This window comes from Halyomorpha halys, unplaced genomic scaffold (genome assembly GCF_000696795.3).
Source record: "Halyomorpha halys isolate HHAL.00 unplaced genomic scaffold, Hhal_1.1 Scaffold47.1, whole genome shotgun sequence".
Lineage (NCBI taxonomy): Eukaryota > Metazoa > Arthropoda > Insecta > Hemiptera > Pentatomidae > Halyomorpha > Halyomorpha halys.
The window spans coordinates 1826266-1841592 of NW_027114806.1; the positions used below are offsets into that span (position 1 = coordinate 1826266).

At 27.9% G+C, this 15327-nt stretch overlaps 1 protein-coding gene across 3 annotated transcripts in view; it reads left to right on the top strand.

The window, feature by feature from the left end:
* The window catches only part of LOC106689715 (UNC93-like protein), a 230167-nt gene that overhangs the window by 114109 nt on the left and 100731 nt on the right, over positions 1-15327 (top strand). The window contains exon 1 of one of the 3 annotated variants that reach the window (XM_067051916.1): positions 2358-2376. The exons of the other annotated variants lie outside the window; for them this stretch is intronic. The gene's annotated coding sequence lies outside the window, so the exon portion shown is untranslated. Of the gene's footprint in view, positions 1-2357; positions 2377-15327 lie in introns of those variants that run through there. 3 annotated transcript variants of the gene reach the window in all.

Here is a 15327-nt window from a genome sequence, read left to right on the forward strand (position 1 = left end):
ATATTACAGTCTGCCCAACAACGTTGTTGGGCAATAGGTAATAGTGATAACTGATTACATTCATACTAAAATAAAATAACATAAGAATAAAAAAAATATTACATAAAAATAAATAAAATATCTCTCTAAATATATACATATACATATACAAACATATAAAGAAAATAAACATAATCAAATTATGTACATGAAAAAATAAATAAATAAAATAATCACCAGTCGCTAAATAAACTAATCGCCATCGACCAAAGGATCCATGAGCCCACTCTATCCCTCCAGGAATGAGAGGTAGAGCAGAGATCTTAGAGCGTTGCATTTTCAGAAACTTTTTTTTTTCAACATTTTCACCTCAAATTGTTCTAAAAATGCTTGGAATATCAACTGTGTAATTCAAACAATAAAACTTATGAATCGTTGAAGTCTTTAGCTCGAAATATTTTTTAAGCTCAGACGGACGGACTAAAAAAAAAATTAATACATTTTCCGGATCTTGAGATCGACTTGTTTCAAAACATTCACTCTATCTAGTTGTGTAATTGGAGTCATCAAAAATAAAAATCGGCAGAGTAATAATTTATGTTCAACACGATTCCATAAATTATAGTAGATTTTCGTGAAAACCCTCTCCCAAGAACCACAGAAAAATACTTAGATCAAAAGCTTAAATTTACATCTTTATTCTACTTTTAAAAGTGTAATTTCCTAATCCATTAATTGATCTCAAACAACATGGAAATCGTCAGTAACCCGTTTAATCATCGTTCTTTTTCCCATTTTTTAGTTCTTACTAAATTTTATGATGATTAATTACGGATACATATTTTTTATTTATATACCTCTTTAATTAAATCAATTTTTTTCTTATTTAAAATACAATGTTAGGAACTTTATTCTAGGAACGTGAACCCTAAACTAACGTTGAGTAAGTAAACTAGCTTTCAATTCATGAACATCTTATCCAAATAAAAGAAACAACATAAAATTACTTAGAATTATCAACGTTTTTTAATATTGGTACAGTAATTAAAACTACCATATCAATCTGTATTAAATTAACGAAACAAAACGTTATACATCTAAAAAATATTTTTAAAAAACTTAATTAAAATTCATTAAAACAACGTTTAATAGGAATACGCCCTTTGACAACGAGACCAAGGAAAAAGAACCTACCGCCGGGAAATAGTTATTACTGTAAGCGGTAATAGTTCAAGTGAAGTTTTATTGTGTTATATTTTCTTCACAAGAATAAAGTCGGAAAATTATTTTGATGTGGTCTTCAAATATTTCTTGAGACGTTTTTAGCTGAAATATTAAAGTTGTTCTACTTAGTTTACGAGAAAACGATTTAACCTCCCGGATGCAATGTCTTAAGGAATGAATCACCCAGATGAAAAGGAAATTCTTAATTAAGGAGAGAATCTGAGGTAATTGCACCTGTGGTTTCCACCGGGCGAGATATGAAAAAACGGCGCTTCATATATTCCTCGATTGGTTTTCCAGATTTTTTATATACATTTTCTTGCATTTTATTCAAATAAATATTATTAATGTAGATAAAAGTTTATATTCAACTCGTTTTGTTGAAATTTCATTTATTCGATCGAAGATTATAGAAAATCGAAAGATTATTTACCTAAATAAATGGTATTTTCTTGAGGAATCTAATCTATTTTATGAAGTTTTTCCTACACTTATAGGGTAGTTGAGAACCCTTATGTGTAATACTTTGTTATTAACATTTTCATGTCCTGTAGCACCAACGTGTTGTCACCTGTAAACATAAACTCAATCTCTGATATCAACACATTGGTGTCATATGTCGCCACATAATTTATTATTTTTTAAGAAAGTCCGTTATCCCGGTGGTTTTTACAAAATTTAAAAAAAAAAGCATAAAATTTAAAACTTCATCTGTGCGGACTGATAGGTGTTGAAAACAGTAATTTAAAATATTAAAATCAGATCCATATTTAGCTGAAAAACCATCACAGAAATTGTAAATAATATTTTTCTTATTTTTTCGATACCAAACTTTTGTTAGTAAAAGTTTTCACCAGAAAATATAATTACTTTTTGTATGAGCTATTAATTTATTAGTATAAGAAGTTTTGAATTATTTTCTTTAAACAAGTAATGACGCTACATTGAATGAAAATAACGGAAGAATAAGTTGTATAAAAGAATAGGAAATATGACTAATATTTCTTCAAGGAGCAATATAACAATTTAAATTAATACAAGTAATATTAAAGATAAGTTCTTTACAAAACAAACAAAAAACATCACCACTCCCCTCCATTCATCTTTCTATAATTTAGTTACCTTCCAAGTTCCTCATTCGTTGCTTCGCTTCCATCCCGACTGGACGCATAGGTAAGTACTGTCTGCTCGTATTTAAACTATTACAATTAAATTTTACGATATTATGTTTTACATAAGCATTTATTAGTTAAGTTTGATTAACAATTATTTAGTGTAATTAATTTATATTTTATAGCATTTTTTATATATTCCGTATTGGGAAAATCAATTTTAAATCCAAAACGTTTAAATTTCATGTTACTTGCAACGCCTTTAGGAAATATTAGTTTAATTTCATGATATTTTTTGCTAATAATAAAATAAATGTTGATACATAAACGAAAAAAATAAATCACTATTTGCTTAAAATATTGGCTTCAAAATTTTTTAAAACTATTTTAATATTTGAAATATATCGAAAGTCAAAAAATAGAAGATTTTTTGTGTGAAGATTAAAAATCGTTTAGTGAAAAATGTATGCGGAAAAAAATACGTGATAAGTAACATTTAATACTTATACCCATGTTTGGTGGCGATTATAACACGTAACCCACCTATAACCTAGAGTTACTAGAAATATATATTCAACTATCTAATATTCTCTTAGAAATGTTGGAAATATTGCGTAACACCGTAATAAAAAAGTGAATAAAAATAATGTGTTATAAAAAAAATAGGGACCCAGCTTTAGAGGAACTAGACAGTACGGCATTTAAAAAAAAATAACTATAATTTTTTTGATAAACAAAAATTAATTTCATAACCCCAAGCCATATTTATAACACATTTTTTTTAAATTTACCTTACAGTATATTCACTTTGTTTGTTTGTTTAATTTTTTAAATATATTTCTTTCTATTCTGTTTTTTCCACAGCCTTGTATATAATTTTCGTTAGTAATTTTTAATTTTTGAAATCATTCCAAAAGTATATAAAACATAATTATTATCTTGTAAAACAATTATTTATAACCAATAAGGAAAATCCAGAGATTAAATTAACCGCTAATTTCGCAACACTAATCGAATGCACAAATAGTGAATAATGTCAACGAGGGAATGTTTTTTAGGTAAAAAAATACTAAATTAAAGTTTTTGGTATCCAATTTACGACTGAAAAATAGGTAAACTAAATATAAATTTATAATACGGTTTAGAATAAATGAATAGAGAGATTTACATGTTTCTGAAAACCTGTATATCATTAAATATGCTAATGCATTACAAAAGAAACTTATAATTTTATTAATTTAGTCTAGGATGCATAATGTTAATTGTTTGTCATTAATATTTATGAGTCGAATGCTATTTTCTATTTTTAGTTTAAAAATTTGAAATGAAAATTAATTGTATCTTGTATTCCAGTTTATTTAGAAGATACAGAATGCGATCATAATAATTCCTTCCCGGTTTGAATAATATTGTATTTTTGATTTATAAGACATTTCAGATTTTCAATTAGATCCTAATAAGAAAGTTAAGGATTATTTAGACTTAATTTTTTATCATAAAACCTGATCCTTTTATGTCCCTACAACTCTCTGGTTTATAGAGGAACTGGTTCCTTTTATAAATAGTGAGTGACTCGACGTTGAGGGAATTCGAAATGGAAAGAAAAAAAATTCGCCACAACCCGTTAAGTGCTAAGACTTAAATAGCCCTCCAGTACCGCGACTCCAAAGGACATCGTTTCCTTCTTTATCCTCCCCATTTCACCTGCTTCTATTTCCAGGTAGCCGATACCCCCACTCCAATCCCCACAAGAAGAAAAAGAAAGGTCCTCCGAGTTTAAGGTTGGTTAAAAAACAGCAAAATTCCCGCCTCGTTTGAAGCTTCCATCCCGGCATTAGCCAGCACTTTTCCATCTCTTCTCTCGTTTATGTTTAAACGTGACGTAAAAGTTTTGGAATGACCACACAAATATTCCCAGATATCCGCATCACTTATTTTTAAGCATTTCTTATGAAATATATTTGAAAATACACGGGCAGGATTTTATAAATATTTTTTAATCAATAAACTCTGACATAGCTTTCTCTCGTAGGGGTAAAGAACATTTTGAAGGTTTACGATCTCAGGAAGGGTCTAATCTCACTTTTTCCATTTACTTGATCCGTTTGAAGAAGCCGACACTAACTGAAAGTCAGGATTTCAGGTTAGGAACATTAAAGCAGAAAAAAATATATACAAATAAAATTTCCAGTAAGGATAAGGTTTTATATGTTATTTTATAATAGGAGAAAAATTATTTATTAATTAATTAAATTATCCAAATTCCCGACTTTATCCCCTTTACCCTCGCCGCTCAGTTTCCGTAATTCCCCCTCCGGTTTCCAGGATTTTCCCATGCTGCTGAATATGAATATGCATTGATTAACACAAATAAAATTATATATATGTATTTCAAATATTCTTTGAATATCTGTTGTCAGATGACAATAATGGTTGCTATAAATCACTTTAACACATCTTCATGATGGGTAATCGTAGATCGAATTTTATATGAATTTCTGTTGTCTTCAACTTACTACGATTTGCCAATGTTGTTCTTCGTTAACTTTTTTTTTTTTAGGAAAGTGACAGTAAAATTTTGCTATATTAGCAAAAATATAATATACTAATTGCGTAAAAATAAATATGAAATTTAAATATTCATTATTAAGTATAAAAAAAACCTGGGTTTAATTGTTTCATCTTTAGTATTATGGTCGTAATATATTTTGATGAAATTGACTAATTGTACCCAAAACAATCAAGGCTAATAGTTTGGAAAATGTTTTTTCTTAGAAGGTGATATGGTTCTGGATCATGTTCAATTTTGTCTGAACCACAAAATGTATGTAAACCGAAAGAGTTACATACATTATATCATATATATTATCTAATTTTAATATGTTATTGTTATATGATATATTAAGAAAGATTAAGAGGAGCTTTGCAGGCTATCTACCATTTAATTCAAACTAAAATCTTTCCAATGGATATTTAAAATAATTTTATTAGAATTTGAATTGATCAAAAATTACATTAGTCATTATTTTAAACTAAAACAAAATGTGTTAGCCTGAAGTTTAAAAATCCGACAACGCAATAGTTTTATTCATTATTGTTCCGTCTTATCGGTCATCAATAACCTTAGAAAATATTGCATACTGATAAGAACTTTATATGTATCCTTCATTATATATAGTTCTCTTTTTATTTGACATAATAGCATTTAAATCTAACCATCCTACGATCAAATCTTGAATCAAGTGGTCTTAAACAAAATTTCCAAGCCTATTGTCATTTAAATAGTCACTTTAGATAGGACTCCATTCTATTTGAATATTTTAACTGGATGGATTATTATTCATCTTAAAGCTATATTAATATCATTTGGATACTAAGTTAATATTAGTGTCACTGACCTAGCCCATAAAATATTCCTCTTGATATATATTCAACGCCAGGAGACATAAGCACGCCTTCATCCTTTTTTTATAGTGGAAGATAACTTGTCACTACAAAAGGAAGAACTCAAGAACTCGAGAGGCTGAAGTACGATCAGTGTTAGTCTAGTGCTGACCTACTTGGGAACCGAAGTTATTTTAAAAGCTATGTCATTGGTTAAGTATATGACTATCTTTCATGCTAATGGGCGATATTTTAATATGATTTTTAAAAAAAAATATTTACCCTTCAAGATTATTGATTTATAATGATAATATCTAACGAACGCGTTCCACGCCGTTAAAATCACCGATCGTCACCTACATACTTCCATTCACGCATGAATCTAAAAACCTTATTTGTATATAATTATCTAGGAAGGAATACAAATTTTCGAATTTTAAATTTCTTTATTACTATATCGTCCCTGTGTAAAAAAAAATAACCAAATTAGTAAACAATTACCAAAATAATTCATCTAAGTAGTAATTATAATAAATAACGTTATTAAACAATTAAAGTAACTAATATTTATTGAATTAATGATTTAATAACCGACTTCTATACCGAAAAAATAATTTCAGAAAAAAATAAAATAAATAATAATAATAACTTGGAGAATTTAGAAGACTACACAACACTGAATTAAGGGAAATACACCCGGTAAATATTATTCAAGTTGTAGTATTGCGGGGTATGAAGGGCGTGTATGGTTGTAAGGCTTAGTAACGAGCTGAGGGGTAGAACGACACGTAAACTCAACAAAACTTTTCTCAAAAATATGAAATATCTTTTCATAATTATTTAGGTGAGATATATTTTTCTTAAATGGTTTATGATGAAGTATAGAAGTGTAGAAGTTATAAAAAAATTTTGAATCACAAATAAATATTTATGATTGACAACTTTTAACATTGATATATTTTAGCACTAAATTAATGTAAATCATTGCAAAGGTATTTGAAACTTAAATATAATTAAGACGCTTTAAATGTAAATTTTATTTTATTGTTGAAAACTAGCTATTTCAGCAAGGTTATTTTTCTCAATGTAAATTTTTCTGTTAAAAAGATGGAGCGAAAAAAATAATAAAATAAAATTGATGACTATTGAAATTTGAAAAACCCTATGTTAGAAAGAACAATTTTTTTTTTTTTCATCAGTGTGGATGTTAAGCTTATTGGATAGAGCCCCTTGGGACCAGTTATTAGATAGAGATAGCCCCTTGGGGACAGTTATTGGATATTGGATAGCCCCTGGTAGAAGTTATACAATTTTTTTGAATCATAAATAAATATTGTATAGATTGAAAACTTTTAACATTGTAATATTTTTGCACAAAATTAATGTAAATCATTGTAAAGGTATTTGATTGTAATTGTACAATTTTTTTATAATATAATAATAAAAAAAATTGATGACAATTGAAGATTGGAAAAACCTACGTAAGACGGAACAAGGTTTTTTTTTTTTTTTATCAGCTCATTGGATAGAGACAGCCCCTTGGCGACAGTTATTGGATATTGCTGCTTTCTCGCCGGTCTCCCCACCTCCAGCATTGGCACACCGATGTTCCGAGTCCTAGGCCTTTCTCTCTTCTTATCGGAGGTCGTTAAACTCGAGAACATTTACCGATTCTCAGTTAGTGTAAGGGTTTGTTTGCGGAAGCAGGGTTCATTGTCAAGAGTCGTTCATCATCAAGAAAACTGGAATCCATAGATTTAGGTGAGTTTCGTATAGAACACTCCCTCCTCCAAACCCATCTCCCCAAAATATATAAACTGATTAATTAATTAGTATTTATAACTGTGTTTAATATTGTACTGAAGTGTATACGGATTGATCATGAATTAATTATTAATATAATAAACTCTAATTTTTATTTATTTATTTTCTTTTACAAATTAGAGTTTAAAAGAATATTTTCATTGTCATTATAGTGCCTAAAACTACTATTGGACTTGCTAGAGCAAACTATAAATTTGAATAAACAAATATTTTTATATTTTTATTACTATATTTACTTCTTACATAGAATTCATATAAACTGCATATCTGATTTATATTCCCTATCAATTCCTCTAATTGGAACAGATACAATGGATATCTGAAAGGTCGCCAACCTTTTCTAGCTTGAGTAAGGAAGTCATGATTAATAACTTAGTTTATAGTAATAATAGACCAGTAATTAAATAAATCTTGCATGGACGGATTCGAATAGCGCGATTATAGAGTAATGAGTAGTTGTCCCAACGGCCTTTTAAAGTGAAAAATCGTTATAACTGCTAGCTAAACGTTACAAAGTACTTTTTGTTAAAGAAATAAAATATAATATATATATAAAGGTTTCTCACACTACGGAGTCTTCTCGTTGATTTTAGTTTTTAGGGAAATAATAGTGGAAAATTGTATCATGTTAGTAAAAATCACGGTACCACAAGAATTTTAATTTTTAAATTTACAATTTTGAAGAAATGTAAAATTGACTTATAAAATGTTACCAACTGACCTCAGAAATAATGTTTTAAGAGGTCTTAAATTTAGAGACAACTCTAAAAATAAAACATTTTATAATTATAAATTTGTTCTATAAACTAAAACAATATTTGGCTTGAGGTATAAAAGCATAAATAATTTATAATATATATCCATTTCATATTTAAGCTAATATAAAGAATAAGTAAATATAATATTTAATTATTATATTATTTAATTTGCATGTTATCGTGATCAAATACAATTCTAATTAAATCTTAAAAATGACATTTATAGGTATGTATTTTTCCTCTTAATATGTTACAATATATGATGCCATAAAGTTCTTTATTAAAATAAATTTCTTAAACCCATAGGTAATGTAACCATATGAAATGAGGGAAGTCCATCTTAACCCTGTACAACCTTGTAAGATAAGGCCCTTTTATGTTCTTGTCATATTTCCAGTATACGTTTATATGTAGAAAACAATAATAATTGATTTTAAAATTAATGTCACAATAAAAATCATGTAAAAATTATAAAATTTATACCAGACAATTTCGGAATAGCTAATCTAATATTTGTGTGAATCCTGAAACGAGTTATTAATTGATGAATTGAATGATCATGAAGTTGAAAATAAATTTAAAAATTAACTAGAAACATAAACAACATACAAATATTTTAACATAATCGAATAGAATTCAATTAATCACCATAGCATTAAAATAGTAAGCGATGGACACCAGACAATTTCATTACTGATATTTCTAGCCTAGCTTGACCTAAATGTTATCAGTATCACTTAGAAAATGGAACACTTGATAACCGTTAAGTCACAAACATTCCTGGCACATATAGAAACAGGTTACCAGAATATAAAGTGCTTTTTAAAGTAAAAATATGATTTCTAGGTTTTAATATTTCGAAAACTATTTTGAAATTCAACGATATTGATTTAATCGTTAAAGAAAATATTCTAAAATTAACTTAGTTTCTTTTGTTTTTAAATAATAAATTATTCAATTTACAACTCTTATTAATAGAATACACATTGATATAATTGTATCCCTATTATCTCCATCAGACCAAATACAGAAGATATGCAGCACTTCATGATAGCATAATCGGTCTCACATATGCAAATAGGAAACAACCATCATTTTTGTGAAATTGTGTTTCCTAAGTTATATCTTTCATTTTTTCAAGAATTTCCGTTTCTCAACATAATCTCAAAATGCAGATTTCTCTATATCACTATTATTTAAATATAGAACCTTATGTTTAGGTTGACAAATGAAAAACACATACCTTATAAAACACTGGGAAAAAATATTTTATTGAAGATAGTATAACAGAATTTTTTTTTAATGTTAATATCAGTATAACCAAAGAAATTTAAAAAAATATGTATTTATTATGCATAAGACTTTCTATTGTTTGTTAAAAAAAAAAAAGATACTTCATAACATATCTGAATTCCTCATATACTCAAGAACAGAAAAATACCTTGATCTACAATTTCCATTCATATTGTCCGTGAAATAGATAAATTCATTCATAACTTAAAATTAATTCGGGTAAATTAAGATCGAATTCAATTATAATTACTACATCATTATCATTAATGTGTAAGATTATACAATGGTAACAAATAATATGTATTACAATTTTGAATGCATTGTTAATGACGGATTCTTATAATTAAACAATCCAATTAGTTGAAAAAAAATTTCGGTAACGTATTTTGTTTAATCATTTTATGATATTTAAATTAATATTTTTGAAAAAAAAAAAAAAAAATTGAAGTTCATTCTTTTATTATTAAAATTATCAGAAAATAATCATAGAATGGTTTATAATTTATTTATTATTCAATAATAAAAATAGGCCGATCGAATTCTAAATTCTAAATATATATGCTGTGGCATGTGACTCAAGACCTAGTTGTTGAGTTTAAACAAAAAAATCGGCCCAATAATCTTAGTTTTAAGCTAGGCTATATTTTTGAAAAAGGAAAAAAGTATCGCAAGCTCATTCTTTTATTATTAAAAACCTCAGAAAACAATCTTAGAATGGTTCATTATTTAGATGATTTATTTATTATCTATTAGTAAATAATAAAAAAATAAAAAACGGTGGATAGTAACATCGAATTATAAATATCGTAAAATACAGTGGCATGTGACTCAAGACTAAGTCGTTAAATTTACAACAAAAAAAAATCGGCCCAATAATCTTAGTCTTAAGCTATGAGGTCGAAAGGTTGGATTTTTTATTTTTGAATTCTACCTATCTTGAAAGGTTGAAGCATCGAATATTGAGTGTTGATAAAATTTTCTTTCCTTTTTTCTTGCTCTAAATAAACTATTGCAAAGCTGTATTATTGAAAAAAAAATCAAAAATTTTTATCTCACCTATGTAGGGTTCTTGATTTACAATTTGGTTATACAGTTACAATTCAATAATAAATCTTTTAAAATGTACTCGGGGTTATTTAAATTAATCATTATCCTAACTTATTTTTTAAGGAATATTATGAGATTTCTGGCTATTTAATCTGAATATTTTAATAATTATTTATAACTTTTGGGAGTATAATAGACTGGGCAGTGCCACGTGTTGCTGTGAACAATATTTTCCGGAATCATTCGGTAATTAAATCGAAAACCGGTCGGTTTAATGCCAATTTGGCAGTGTCCTTGCCAACAATTTAATTTATAGATTTTGGCAAAGCGAGGTAGACAGGCCGTCTAAGAGATCTATCAAAGGCAGCAATAAATAATCCAAACCTCTGGGTCATTCCTTATCTGCCATTGCAAATCAATGGAAACGCCATGCCTAATTTTATTTATTTATTTTTTATCTTTGAAAATTAAAATTATGGAAAAAATTATTTACATAGCTTATAAAAAACAATTTCACAAAATTCCGGTTGATCCCTCATTGCAATTATCAAGTGATTAAAAAAAAACGAAACATTTTAATCAAAACAACAATACTGTTTTATAATTAAATCTATCATTATGATCCTGCCCATAATCGTATAATATTCGATATTAATGTGAAAAGTATTGAATATACAATACATACCAGTTGTATATTCTATATTGCTCTACTGCGAGGAAGCAACCTCGGCTAGTAATTATTCTCCATGTCCTTCCCGTGGACTAAAAAAATCGTAGAGGAAGTCAGTTAATTGTTATGAACACAATAATATAAGGACAGAAGAATCCTATCTTAGTGGGAACTGTTCCATTGTTGCGGGCCTAAGGACTCCCTTGGAGGTAAACTTTACGGAGCCTCTAATTAACCAAAACTAACTCTAGGCTATATGAGAGAATTCATTTAGAATTGACTATACTTTTCTCAAACACAATTAAAAAACTATTTAGGGAGCATAAGTCTGTACAGAGTGACTTTCAGGACTTTCTAACGATTTTAGTTTATACTTTCTAAAATAACACTTACTTTACGAGGCATAAGCTACCTTGTTATAGAGGCGTTAAAGCTGACAGTTGCATCATTAGTGTAAGGGAAGGATTTTCATAAACCTTAAGGTTTATGAAAATTAAGTATTCCGTGAAATTTCCGGACTCAAAAAGGATGAGTCAACCGGGTACACAATACCGCATTGAGGAAACTTCACCCGGTAAATATAATTCAAGTTATTGCATTGCGGCGAATAAGATGGACTCTAAAGGTTATAGTAATGTACAGATCCCTAAAATAATAAACATTGAATGGACGGGTAAACGCCGGGGGGATAGACCGAAGCGTAGGTGGAGGATTGCGTCAAGACTGATATGGTCGATTTGGGTTAGGGTAGGCGTCATTAGACGGATGTTAGCAGAAAGCGATAGGTGATTACTAAATCCTTCATTTTTTTAATCATATAAAATATATAATGCTTCGTGTAATGGAATTTAAATTAATAATCATCTTATTTTTAAAACTTTATTTCTCATTACGCATCTGGTCTCTACTTTTAATGATTCGTTTTAATTATATCTTTGGCCCAATACAAATCCTAAAATGTTCGGGAGCAACTCATCTGTGAGATTAAAAATTAAATTTCTGCTTAGACTTATAGCGAAAATTAAAAACATAATGTTTCTCTTAAAAATGTTTATATTTTCGTTTTAAAATAACATTTTACCACAATAATATGAATAATACGCATAAAAAATGTTAAGAGGACATGTTAGGACACTATTCATCTCACAGATTATGTATGCAAAAATATCAATCCCATTAACAAAAATTAACATCAAATTTGGGGTGGATACATAGGTATATGATAACTGCAGGTAAATAAAACAATTTTCAGATTTATGAATTTTAAAATATTTTTGCAAACGGTTAACCCTTTTGTGGGAAATCCTGTCCCACACAGGCGCCTGCACAAAGGTTAAACGTTTTTATTGATTTTTATTGATTATTTACCAATGTATTTAATGAATTATTATAAATTTTTTACAAGTGTCAATGTAAATACAGCAGTGAAGATTTATAATTTAATTTTCTGTAACATACTTCCCGTAATTTGGTTTGATGATAACACTGAGTGTTCTAGAAATAGAGCTTAACAAAGATATTATGACAGGTATATTAATCAAATATCTTATTCTCTTTGGTGTGACATTGATAATGATTATTGCAGAAGTTTAGTATAAAAACCAGTTAAGTCTATTTTTTCTAAAGTTTAGAGCTTAAATAAATAAAAGACAAATTTTTATTTTTCAAAAAATCATGAAAAACAAAAAATCAGAATTGTGAATTTTTTCAATGTATGGCTTACATAATTATGGGGCTCTAGAAACCGCAGAAAAAATATGGGCTTAAAGGGTTTTGATCACCAATCTAAACTTTATATTAAATTTTCACCGTAAGGATTTCTCTAATAAAAATAATTAGCACGAATAGTGTACATAATAAGGTTTAATTCTAAACTATTCAATCATAATAATGAAAACAACAAAGGAGAAATTTACTTTGCGTTCATTTATCGAGCACATTTAAACTGAACTGTTGACACTCAAATATTGTTGGATAACTACTCTGTATGTAAAAAATGCCCAGGAAAAAAAAGAGATACGTAAATTAGTAAAATCTCATTGATTTACTTCTCACCACGGGGACAGTTTAGAATTGAAATTATGTGACGTCGTATTAACACGGAATGAGGAAGCCGCGCCCGCGCCCAGGTGGTAGTGCGTCAAGAAGAAGGAAGGGGACAGTTTGATATATTTACATTGCTTTATGGGGTAAATAACAGCTCGACTCATAAATATATATATTTTAATTTTCTTTAAATAAATTTTAAGTAGGCATTCAGTTATTCGCTTATTCGAATCGTTTATTATAAACCTACCGATTTGCACTTACCGCTGGTTTACTTTCCTGTTTCAATGTAATTTTCTTTACTACAAATAAGTAAGTATAATAAGCCATGTTATTCCCATACTTAATTTACTTATTACAGCCTGTAATTTACTTTTTCATATTTGTACAAATTTGTTTTATAATAATATTAATAATAGCGAAATGAAATAACAATTAAAAAATAAAATAATCAAAAAAATTAAAATTTGGTAAACGTAAATTAAACTATATCGTACCATATCTGTTATAAGAAAAACTAATAAATAAATCAACCCCAAACAAAACTAAAAAAGAAATATTTAACAGGGTACTTTCTTACTTCTATGATTCGCAATAACTGATTTTGATTCACCAACCAAATGACCATATATGTCTATATTGTTTCTTAACTCTACATGATTTATTTATTATATCACAATTTATATCAGCAATGTATTTGTGTGTGCTTAGTAAAGGATATTTTGGATCCTTATTTTTATCATATTCGGTATCATCTTGTATTCTCATTATTATATTAATTAACTAATTGTAAATTTGAAGTTTTATTGTTCGCTTCAAAATCCTTTTAGTTATTATTATTTATTTTTTTAAAATAATTATCATTTTATTTTAATTTTAGTAGTTATTAATTAAATTATTAATTGTATCACTTGAGATGAATTCATATTGCACTTATCTTATAAATTGTATAGCTTCCACAACGTCCTAATAGTCTAAACTGTAATATTTAGATTTTATTTGTTTCTATTATTTTTATGTGTTATTTTGGTTATGTTGTGATCTGGTCGAACAATATTGAATGTAATTTTTCAAATGAAAAAAAAATAAAATAAATGTTTTCTTATTCTCTTTAATGCTTTTCTTATCTTCTTTACGAGAAGAAGCTTTAATATTTTGCTATTAGGGATTCTGCTTATGATAAATATTAAAATGTTCATTCTTTTCAACAATATTTTACAGCGCATTTATTGTAGAAAGAACGTTTTTAACAACCTACGAGTGAAATAATAAATATATAGATTTTTATTTAGCTACAGTTTTAATTTGTTTTTTAAATAGTTTAAAACTTTTACTGAAGATGCCAGCATTTTTTTAAGTTGTTTTGATATCAATCATTTCATGTTCTTCAGACTCGTGAATAGAAGGTTTAAGAATTTTAAGGTTTTCAAACACGCGGTAGTGAGAGATCTCGATCCTGATAAAAATTTTAGTTTCGACAGCGTAAGGTCCTTGGAAGAGGTGGCAAGGCTGAGCGAGAGCCACTGTGAATGGAATTATTTAAGAACGGGCATGGGAGAAGATTGTGGCCAGATACGGTGGGAAAAGTCCACTGCCAAAGTAAATGGCAGATAAATATCGAAATTAAACCGTTCCTCGAGTTGCGTAGTATTTACTCACAAACAAATGTCGGAGTTTCTTCACATGAAAATGTTATCCTCCGAATTAATGCGAACCGGAATCTTGAAAGGAAATAAACTATCCCTTCCATGGCGTTAATACTATTCTATATAACATATCAAGGTAATAATTACCGAGGATAGGCTAAAGTTTATATATGTATATAAACTTTATATATTTGACTATGTTGTAGGTATGTATTATTAATGTTATTATTATTATTTTTTTTTTTTGTGGTTCATGAGGAGCAGTGAATAATACTCAACGTAGGGCATGACTAAGCAAAGAATAAAGTTAAACGTCAGCTATATAAAGTTGTATAAGGTTGTAT